A 12,425-nucleotide genomic window follows, 5' to 3' on the forward strand; every position below is an offset into this window, starting at 1 on the left:
CATCTTTAGATTTCTAGAACTTAAATCTACATCTAAGATCAAATTGAAGTTAGAGCCTCCTACGATCCTCCATGGGTTGATTCAATGTAACTTGGGATCCATCTTGCAACTCTTTTCATCTTAGATTTCTAGCACTTAGATATACATCTAGGTTCCAACATCAGTTAAGCCTCTCCTACCAAACTCCATGGGTGCATCAATGTAACTTAGGCTCCATCTTGAAACTCTTGTCAGCTTTATATTTCTAGCACTTAGATGTACATATAGGCTCAAACTTGAACTCGAGCCTCCTACCATCATCCATGGGTTAATTCAGTATAACTTGAGATCCATCTTGCAACTCTTGTGAGGTATAGATTTCTAGCAGCTAGATGTATATATAGGCTCCATCCTCCTACCAAACTCCATGGGTGCCTCTGCAATGTATCTTAGGCTCCATCTTGCAACTCTTGTCAACTTTAGATTTCTAGCACTTAGATGTACATCTAAGCTCAAACTTGAGATTGAGCCTCTTACCGTCCTTCATGGGTTGATTAAATATAACTTGAGATCCATCTTGCAACTCTTGTGAGCTATAGATTTCTAGCACTTAGATGTACATCTTGAGCCTTCTACCATCCTCCATGGGTTGACTTGGTGTAGATTTTCTTAATTGAATGGGATGAAAGCTTTTGCCATGAATGTATTAAATTTTGAGTTCTATATTCAAACATACAATTTTATTGACATCTCTTGATTTTCTCAAAAATTGCAGGGTCCAAAACAAGGGGATTAAGTGTTTCTTGTTTTGATGGTTCCACAAGGAAGGCTCGCGGGGTTACTCCTTCCATTGATGCATCTCAACGTTGTGGTTTTGAATTGATTGGTACAACATGTGTGGTGATACATGTAATGACACCTTCTTGATTCCATTTGTCACAATGGATGCAAGAACCATGTCTCAAGCAATTGGAAGCATCATCAAATGGTCATTGCGTAATATTGTTATGGATAGAGGAAAATCTAACACAATAGATGAGGATTTTTTTGTTGGTCAAGAAGATGTCTTGATAGATAGAGCGAGTTGGAAAGAGAAAAGAGTCACCCTTTGGGCTGACAATGGATCAACAAAACTTGGTAATGGAGTGGTATTGTTGGTCCACCTGGCACCTATATGAGGCTATAAACTATACTAAACTAGGTGAGAGTATCTTGGGTGTCATTGTGGAAGGGTTGATGCATCCACATTCAAAGTGATATTCAAGTTTGAATTTGGTAAGGTCGCCTATTAGGCAGCTCACACTGGAGAATGGTGAACCCTTGATAAAAGACAAAGGATCTTCTTCTGCCATTGAGGGTAATCAAGATCCCCTCATGGAAGAAATGGGAGATTCCCTTGATAGTTTATATGCTTTGAGTGATGAATATGAAGATGATGACATAGATAAAAACACTGAAACTAGTTTTGAAGGAGGTTTCACCAGTGTAGAACTAGTTGTTCTTCTTCATACTCAAAATGATAGAGACCAGGATGCCATGGCCGGTGACTATGATATCAAAGATGGGACAGCTAAGAAAAGGAGTTATCTACATAGAGCTAGGCCTAGAAAAAAATCAAGTAATACTCATGCATTCAACAAACAATGTGATGCCGTAAAGATTCACAAAATTGCACGAATTGATTGATGTGAGAAGCAATGTTGTCATATTGGAGATAGATCCAAAATCATGCAAGCAAGGGTAGACTTTTGGGGACAAAGCTACACTAGCTGATACACATTTGTATTGGATTGTGTGAGCATGTCTTATAGCAAAGATCAAGATGAGAAATGCTTTGAGTTTACTTTTGATGGAAAGAAGGTATGTAATAAAGTATGTGATGTAATGCATGGAATAGGAAAGTCAACATTTTATAGGTTGCACAAGAAATTCTTGGTTGGTGCATGCAAAGGCAATCATGGAAACACTAGAATAATAAAGAAGAGCTTGACACATGTTGAGATGGCAAAAGCACTCATACAAGGCTTCATAGATAAGAATGTGGATCAAATGCCACATAAGTCAAGGACAACCATGCATGGCACTCGCAAAACTCAACGTGTTCTACCAACAATGTACAAACAAGTGGACATTTTGCGGGAAATAAATGACACAGTTGTCACAATGGAATACAAGACGCTATCACGGCCAACATTCTCAAGGTTGTGGAACACAATATTCATGACAATCACTTTATTCAAATTCAGCACATTCTCTAAATGCGACATTTGCACATCAATAAAGTTCAAGCTAGAGTCTACCCAAAATCATGTGGAGCGTGATAGATACATGGCACAGAGAGAGCACACATGTTGCAACAAATGAGTTGTAGAAATATGTACTATGCTTGGAGGAGCTCTTCAAAATTAATCCAACCAAGTTCTTGTGCATTATACATGACAAGATGGACCAGAGTAAGACTACTATACCACAAATTAAACCAGTTCCAAAATCTTTCAATGGAGTTGAGAGGCTTCTAGTATCCTTGACAAGAATGCTCACTCATGGACATGGACAAACAGCTTATGGTCACTTTGCATTGAGATTATGGCCGAGTGATCCCAACTTCACAATTGCATCTCTCTCAAAATGTCTAAGAAACTTAGAAAGAGGAGATAAACACATGTTTGGTGACTTGAGCTTAGAAAACTCAAGTGTAGAACCACGAGAATTTTTTCTTTATTGTGTTTTGTCTACACTTCTCTCTATCACCATATGAAAGTGCTTAAGGAGAAAAACTAGTACTGCAAGGAACAAAATGCTCAGAATGAAGAGGTAGAGACTAATCTAATCACAAACATGGACACTAAGAATATTTCTTCTATTCAGGGAAATGATTGTCCAAGGATGCAATCAATCTTTGCTACTAATGCACATGTACAGGAGGATGGAAATGTATCTATGCTCAAGAGATTTCCAAGAACATTGTTGTTGTTGTTGGGATGTCAAACTGAACATGTATGACTCCTAGATGACTATCATTGATAGTCCTCATCATTGACATGCATTGGTGGATATGCATATCTTCGCCAGTGATACTACAACTGGACTACACCGAGCTGGTCTACCTATCGGAGTGATGACACACTTGCCTACTCACGTCACTCACTAGCAGTTCATACTAGACCATTGTACTAGTTTTTCTTTTATATTTTATTTTTCCTTATGTTTTTTTAGACCTCTTATATTGAGTTTGTGAAGAAGAAGAACTATAGTCTTTTTTCCTCCATGTGTGTGTGTATGTGTGTGCGTGTGCATGCTTGCAAGAGCTCAATCTCTCTCCTTCTCTATCTCTTGGCATGGTATCAAAGCCTGGTTGTTTCTGAGGAGCTTGGATCAGCAAGAAGGAGCAGCCTACAAAGCGGCTTTGATATTCCCAAGAGCCGTCGTCAACGATCTTTGATTCGGGCGTTGAAGACTGCTGAAGACTGTGTGAAGGGTTGAAAACATGTCGTCCAACAATGATTGTCTTAACCAGGTTGTTAGTGAGAAGCTAGACAAGGACAACTTCCATGCTTGGAAGCTTAGAATGACCAATTTCCTTTTGCGCAAAGGTTATTGGCACTATATGGATGGAGAGAGAATGAGGTAGCACCACTACTGCCAGAGGAAGGTGCGATTGCTATGCAAATTAAGACATTTAAAGAGTGAAACCATGGAGCTTCGAAGGTCATGTACTGGATTTTTGTCACGTACATGACACTATGATTGGGCATATGGAGGATGCTCAATCTCCTAAGGAGGCTTGAAACACTTTGTTGTCATTGGATGTGAACAAAAGAAAGGCAAGGAAGCTGCAGTTGAAGACTGAGCTGAATACTGTGCAGAAGAAAAGCATGTCCATCAATGACTATTCACTGAAGATAAAGAACATATGTGAGTCACTTGCATCGATTGGCATTACAGTCGATGATGATGATGATAAAGTAAAAGTCTGTCTTTTGCAAGGTGTGGGTCCTGAGTACAAACAATTCAAAAGTGGCACCCATCTTCGAGAGAACATTCCCTCATTTATGGATTGGTATCCTTATTGATTGTGGAAGAGAAGGAACTTGAGTAAGACTCCTCTACGTAGTAGCATGGAAACAATTTTGAATAGGTCCTTTTCAACAACAAAGGAAGAGGAAGAGGATGTGGTACAGGTTGCGGACGAGGCAACCACCAAGCACAATATCATAACAACAATTACAGTCAAAACATAGGTGGTGGTTGAGGAAACTTTTTAGGCAAGGGGAGTCGAAGAGGTTGTGGAAATGCACAGTGCAACAATTTAGGTCAACACATAAATGTAGTATGTTGGGGTTGCGGAAGACATGGTCACTTTGAATGTGACTATTAGGAAATATGACGTAGCTAAGTAGATAATTGAGTAGATTACTTAATGGAGAGAGATAATTTTCACACAAGAGATTATAGAGTAGAGAGAGAGAGAGAGAGAGAGTACACACGATATACGTGGTTCGCCCAATGTGGGCTACATCCACATGAAAGCAGCCACTCAATGGCTTTAGTACTTCAAAACAAGAAGTAGGTTACAAAGGGATTATACCCTTTTGGAGCTCCCGCCTTGCTTGACTCTCACCACCTCACATCCACCTTGTTGCATCAACTTCACATTATGAAATGTGTGTAGAAATGGCCTCCTTTTATAGGCCAAAAGAGCTTCCCTCTCTCATGAGAGGCAGCCATGTGTAGCTGCCCTTGTGTAGATAAGTCCAAATCGGACCCTCCAATCCGCCCATGTGTGGCCGTCCTTGAGAAGACAAGTCCTCCTTTGAAATCGGCCAACGGCCATTGAATTTGGCCACTGGCCATCGGCCATTGACTTCCGACCATCGGCCACTGGCTATTGACTACCGTCCATCGGCCAACCGATCGGTCGTTTTCCAACCACTTTCCAGCCGCCGTCCGGCCATAATATTTTGACAAAAAGAAATATTCCGGCGAACAGTAACTTTTCATAACCAGCCAACCCAATATTCCGGCGAAGCCAGTCTCGAGCTTGGGCTCGAGATTGGGCATGAAAATTTTGGTCTCTGGCGAGTGATTTTATTTTTTGGCAAGTTATTTTTCTTCATGCACAATGGCTTCTCCTCAGAATGGGGGCCTTACAAATGTGCATTTTTAACATAAAAGATTACAAGGGGTAAATCAAGATCCATACTAACAGTATCCCACTTGGAGACTGATCTCCAAACCAAACCTGTGACTGCTTTCCATCCTAGCTTCTTATCCTTGAATTTTGATTGAAGATGAGCAAAATCTCAACTTCTCCTTGTTGACCACCTTTGTAAACATGTCTGCAGTATTTTCACTTGTATGCATCTTTCCTAGCTTTAGTTGTCCCTCTTCCAAAAGAGTGTGTATGAAGTGATATCTCACCTCAATGTGCTTTGTCCTTGAATGAAAGGCTGAGTTCTTCGCAAGATGCATAGTGCTTTGGTTATCACTATACAAGACACAATTGTCTTGTTTGAATCCAAGCTCTTCTAAGAATCTGTGAAGCCACAGAATTTCTTTGCTTGTCTCCGTCATTGCTACATACTCTACTTTCGTGGTAGAAAGTGAGATCACTTTCTGCAGCTTTGAAGCCCAGCTTACTGTTGTGCCTCCAACCGTGAAGACACAGGCAATAGTGCTCCTTCGAGTATCTTTATCACCTGCCATATCTGCATCAGCATACCCTTCTAGAAAAATATCAGTTCCTCCAAAATACAAAACATTTGTTGTTGTCCCTTTTAGATACCTGAGTGTCCACTTCACAGATTTCCAATGGTCTTTACCTGGGTTGTCCATGAACCTACTTACACCTCCCGCTGCATGTGAAATATCTGGCCTTGTCCAGAACATAGCATACGTAAGAGAACCTACCGCTATAGCATATGGAACTTTAAACATATAGGCTATCTCCTCTTGTGTCTTTGGACACATATCCTTGGTTAGTTTAAAGTGACCATCCAAAGGTGTAGAAACCGTTTTTGCATTTTGCATTGCAAACCTTTCTAGTACCTTCTTGATGTAATCCTCTTGAGATAGCTTTATTGTCTTCTTCGTCCTGTCCCTTGATATCTTCATACCAAGTATCCTCTTTGCAGCACCTAAATATTTCATTGAAAAAGATTTAGATAGCTTCTCTTTTAGGTCTTTGATGTCCTTCATGTTAGCACTTGCAATCAGCATGTCATCAACATACAACATTAGGATGACGAACTTCCCATCTCCCAAATTCTTTGTATAGATGTAGTGATCCGAGTTGCATCTTGTGAATCCATGATCCAACATCCATCGATCGAGCTTCAAGTACCATTGTCTTTATGCTTGATTTAAACCATACAAGCTCTTTGTTAATCTGCAAACCATTTTCTCCTTATCTTTTACTTTATACCCCTTTGTTTGAAGCATGTAAATTTCCTCCTCTAAGTCACCGTGAGGGAATTCCGTATTTACATCCATTTACTCAAGATTTAGATCATGAGCAGCCACAAGGATTAAGACAAGCCTAATCGAGTTCATTTTTACAACAGGAGAAAATATTTCATTGAAGTCAATATCTTTCTTTTGAGAAAACCCTTTTACCACAAGCCTAGACTTGTACCTTTTCTTCCCATCTTCTTCTTCCTTCAACTTATACACCCATTTTTCTGAAGTGCTCTCTTACCTTTAGGCAACTCAACCAAATCCTATGTTTGGTTGCGATGTAATTAGTCCATCTCCACTTGCATGCTCTTCATCCATTCTTCGTTGGATTCGTGATACATAGCTTCTTCGTATGATTCTGGCTCTCCAGAATCTGAGATCAAGAGATGATTGAAGGATGGAACAAACCTTTCTGGAGGTCTACTTGCTCTTGTAGATCTTTGGGGAATAGGTTGAGGCTCCTCATTTGGTTGACGTTGTTGCATATTGTCACCGTTTGCAATCCTTGAGTCTTCACCGTCCTCAAGATCCATGTACTCATCTCCTGTTTCTTTTGTTTGTTTTCTTTCCAAGTAATCTTTGTATATATTTTTCTCGTTAAAATTACATCCCTACTCCTAAAGATTTTACCATCTTTAGGATTGGATAGGCGATACCCAAAGTCACCTTCTCCATACCCAATGAAGAAACTCTTTTTGGACTTTGCATCTAGCTTTGATCTTAGGCTTCTATCTATGTGCATGAAATCCTCACACCCAAACATTTTGAGAAATACATAATTCACCGGTTTACTTGTCCATGCCTCTTCTGGAACTCCCACATCAAGGAATGTTATGGCGAATAGTAACTTTCTATAACCAGCCAACCCAATATTCCGGCGAAGCCAGTCTCGAGCTTGGGCACAAGATTGGGCATGAAAATTTTGGTTTTCGGCGCGAGTAATTTTATTTTTTGGTGAGTTATTTTTCTTTATGCACGATGGCTCCTCCTCATAATGGGGGCCTTACAAATGTGCATTTTTAACACAAAAAATTACAAGGGGTAAATCAGGCTCCATACTTAAGAGTGACTGTCCAGAAAGGAGGCAACAAAACAATTATGCAACCACCATTAGGAATGCAGATGAGCCCGAGAGGCTATTTGTGATGCAGCACATGCTGAATACAATGTCTGCAAATGTGGAAAAATCAAGTGATAATGTCTGGTATGTGGATCTGGCGTAATGAATCACATGACCAGCCATGATGAATGGTTTAAGGAAATACAGACTTTACAAAGTCATGGGTATGTAGAAACCGGGGATGATATTGTACATCCTATTATGCACATAGGAAATTTTCCATTTTCTATGACAGATGGTAAAGTGAAGTACCTGGCTGATGTACCTAACATTACAAAGAACCTGGTTTCTATTGAGAAAATGGTTGAGCAAGGTTTACAGGTCAGGTTTAACTCCGATGGTCTCTTTGTCGAAGAGCATACAAAGGATAAAGGGCTAGTTGCTCAAGGAAAGAAAGTGGAAAAAATGTTTACTTTGGATGTAAATTTGTCCAAAAGTGAATGATGTCTTGTTTGCACGAGGTGCAGGTGATTCCATATATAGAGATTTGGCACAAACATATTGGTCATATAAATTTGTAGATGCTAAAAATGATGCAAACTAAAGAGATGGTTACAAGTTTATCGATGTTTTGAGTTACTGAAATGTAGAAAGTGTGTGAAGCTTGTCAATTTGGAAACCAGGCAAAAGCATCCTTTCCTCATGTGATAAGCATGTAAGCAGGAATGCATTGGGTTTAGTGCATACATATGTATGGGGTCTGGCAAAGACTGTATCTATGGGTGGATATAGAAGAAAAAAAGTGAGATTTGTATGCATTTTAAGAATTTCAAAGTTAGGGTTGAAAAACAGACTCAGAATAATGTAAAATGTATGAGAACAGATGGAGGGGAAGAATACTTCTCCAATAAATTCAATGATTTTTTGAAAAAGCATGGAATTTAAAGACAATTTTCATGCAGATATACTGTGCAGCAATGTAAAGTCCCCAACCCCGACTACACCAAGATCGGGATGGGATCCTTGACAAGTCTCTAGGCCTTATAAAAATCGGAGTCTCTAAACAAGAAAAATCCAAGGAATAGACCTTTACCATTGACAATGGCTTGGGTCTATAGCCTTAGAAGTAGACCTAGTCCTGTCTCGCAGCGGAAACGGGACAATGTATTCAAACGGCCTACAAAAAAAATTCTTATTCCGCCCCTATAACTTCATCATTTAGATTATGGTTTCCTTAGCCAACGCTTTTTTCCCCCTAATATATGTGAGGGCACAGCCGTTGGTGGATTCCTCTTCCAAGTGAGAAGTTTCTAAAACGTTTTAGTGCACGGGAATGGATAGTTACCTAACTAATCAGGTCCACCCTTCCATGATTGACAACCTTAGTCAATCCCCACTTACCACCCCGCACTCACACAAGATTCGTTTATCTTATTATCACATTGTTTTAAACATTTAAAATAATGATTTCTTTTAACGTTCCATCACGGTAATTCTTGAAGACAGCATTGAAAGCATTCTTTTAGCAAACAGACATCTTTAAACTTAAGACAGGGTACTGTCAATTCAAAACATTATCCATAATAACCATGACCAGTACTCATCTTGTCTCAAGACCACCTAAGGGTGAAAAACGACACCCATTCCTTGTTCAAATCCGGAGTGGAATAAACCCCCACCCAAGGTTCCGGGTGCCCATACACCAAACCAGTTGCCCATACAACCGGGCGGGTCCCCTAGGATAAAAACGGTATCCTAACTTATGTAGAAACATCAAGACATGACACGGAGTAGAAACTCATCATTCATGGGGGTAACCGACTTAACCGTGGCTAGAAAGCCAATCATTATCATCAATTTATATCAAGGAGTCGGAGGTGTCTTGAGACAAGCTGTCTTAAGGATGATCAAACATATCTTTCCTAATTCATCCAGTTTTAACCCAAACAATTCTTTCCTATATTATAAACAAATGCACGTTGGAAGTTACCTTCCGTTTTTAGCCAATTTATCCTTCTTACGTATGCAATGCTAACTTATAAAATAACTTAAACTAATTAAAGACTTAATTGAACAATGGGCACCTGGGATTGATTGGCCATCTGCTGCTGCGCTAGCGCCTGAAGACTCTCCTCCGTAGGCCTACTACTAGGTCCGGCTTCTTCGTCGTGCGACGCTCTAGTTTGTTTTGGAGCTACTTCCTCATCATCAGATGTAGGATTTGCTCGGGTTCTTTTTGGTGCCATAACTTCTTATCCTTATAAAAAGGATGTCTAATCATTAGGTAAATAATTCAAAATTTAGACTTAACGTTTGTATTCAACCGTAACCCATCCAAGGTTAAATTTATAGTCTTAATTGATAAATTCTTGACCTAGTAATTTCTTATTTGTCTATATAGACATGATAAATTTTTCCACCGCTTCCCTAAGGGTTTTCTAAGCTCTCCTAATTTTATTATAATTTTCTATATCTTTTTCCTAATTTTCCCATCAACTTTTAAGCTAATAATCTACTTATTTTGGCTCAATATTTATTGTATTTAATTTCTCTTAAAGATTTAATTTCCTTAACTTGATATCATAGGTTTACACTTACTATAATTTTTCTAAAAACTTTTAACCACAAAGTCTATTTATTTTAATTAATCGTTTGCTAAAAAAGGGACTTTTGGTCAATTATGATTTACTAACCTCACTAATTAACTATGGTATAATAACCACAAGTAGATAAGGATATTTTTTACCTCTTCTAATTATCTTATTATTTTCCAACTTAGTTATATAATTTCCATCTTCAATTTTCAGCTAAAATTAGGATAATTTGACTTAAATAAATACTTATACTACTTTTTTAACCTTGACATATTTATCACGGCCTCTTTATTATGTAAGCTAACTGTGATAAATATAATGTAATCATATAGCATGATTTACTAATTTCCCCCTTGAAATTTCCACCAAAACTAGTATATTTTGACTTAGATAAATATCTATACTACTTTTCTATCCTTGGCATAATTATCAAGGATTTTTAACCCTATAATTTAGCTCTGATAAATAGGATGTAATCATATAGCATGATTTACTAATTTCCCTCTTTAGTTTTTAGCTAAAAATAGTGTAATTTGACTTAGATAAATATCTATACTACTTTTCTAACCTTGGCATAATTATCACGGCCTCTTTACCCTATAATATAGCTCTTATAAATAGCATGTAATCATATAGCATAATTTACTAATTTTCCTCTTTACTTTTTAGCTTTAAAAAAATAGTAATTTGACTTAGATAAATATCTATACTACTTTTCTAACCTTGACATAATTATCACGACCTCTTTATTCTATAATATAGCTCTGATAAATAGCATGTAATTATAGCACATAATTTACTAATTTTCCGTATTTAATTTTCTCTAAAAATAGAGTATTTTTGCTAAATTAATTATTTAGATTAGTTATCTGAGCTTATCCTAATTATCAAGGACTTTCTAACACCTAGTTAACCACTGATAAATATATCACAGCATTTGAATTCAATTTACTAATTTTCCCTATTTAAATTACTGAAAAAACAGAGTATTTTTGCTAACTTAATTAGCTAGATTAATTTTTTTGAGCTTATCCTAATTATCACGGGTTTTTGAACACCTAATTAACCAATAATAAATATATCACAACATTTGAAATCCATTTACTAATTTCCCCTATTTAAATTACTCAAAAAATAGAGTATTTTTGCTAACTTAATTAGCTAGATTAGTTGTCTGAGCTTCTCCTAATTATCACGGATTATTGAACATTTAATTAACCACTGATAAATATATCACAACATTTGAAATCCATTTACTAATTACCCCTATTTAAATTACTCAAAAAATAGAGTATTTCTTCTAACTTAATTAGCTAGATTATTTTTCTAAGCTTCTCCTAATTATCACGGGTTCTTGAACACCTAATTAACCACTAATAAATATATCACAACATTTCAAATCCATTTACTAATTTCCCCTATTTAAATTACTCAAAAAACAGAGTATTTCTTCTAACTTAATTAGCTAGATTAATTTTCCGAGCTTCTCCTAGTTATCACGGATTCTTGAACACATAATTAACCACTGATAAATATATCACAACATTTGAAATCCATTTACTAATTTCCCCTATTTAAATTACTCAAAAATAGAGTATTTCTGCTAAATTAATTTTATGAGCTTCTCCTAATTATCATGGGTTTCTGAACACCTAATATATCACAATATTTGAAATCCATTTACTAATTTCCCCTATTAAAATTGCTCAAAAAACAGAGTAATTATGCCTAATTAATTAGGAAAACTTTTCAAAAAATTATAGGATAATTTTCTTAGATTAATAACTATCTAATGCATCTCTGATAATTACTTCAACTTAATCTAATCTTAATTAATATATTTACCATTAATTCATGGTTAATTTGGCTAATTTCAGCCCTATTATAATAGGATAATTAATTAGCTTAGTATTACTAAGATTAATTCTAATAATCAGGAGAGATTAATTAGTTAAGAATGGTTTGAGGAGCATATATAGGTCTAATCTTTGATTTATTAGCAAAATAGCTTAATCTAAACTTGCTAATTAAGAAGGATTAAACTAATTACCGTTTAGGTTAATCAGTTAGAGATTAATCTCTAATGATTTCTGCGTAGTGTCCTCTCTAGATGAGAGAGAGAGTATCAAGGCTCCGAGTCTGTGTAAAATGTGAAGCTAGGGGTCCTATTTATAGTTTTCTGGCACTCATAAGCTCTCACCGGCTGAAAAAGGCAGTTGCTTGAAGTTCAAGCAGCCCCCAGCAAGTCAAAAAACGCCCCCTTCTACTAAATGAGTCCCTGGCAGGTCAATGATGACCCTCCCATTACCTGCCAGCTTTTAAAATATCAATTCTGC

At 37.2% G+C, this 12,425-nt stretch overlaps 1 pseudogene; it reads left to right on the top strand.

The window, feature by feature from the left end:
* Positions 1-3,466: 3,466 nt before the first annotated feature.
* Positions 3,467-7,999, top strand: LOC147426621 (uncharacterized; annotated as a pseudogene).
* Positions 8,000-12,425: the final 4,426 nt, after the last annotated feature.

This window comes from Adiantum capillus-veneris, chromosome 24 (genome assembly GCF_014529385.1).
Source record: "Adiantum capillus-veneris isolate H3 chromosome 24, ASM1452938v2, whole genome shotgun sequence".
Classification (NCBI taxonomy): Eukaryota; Viridiplantae; Streptophyta; class Polypodiopsida; order Polypodiales; family Pteridaceae; genus Adiantum; species Adiantum capillus-veneris.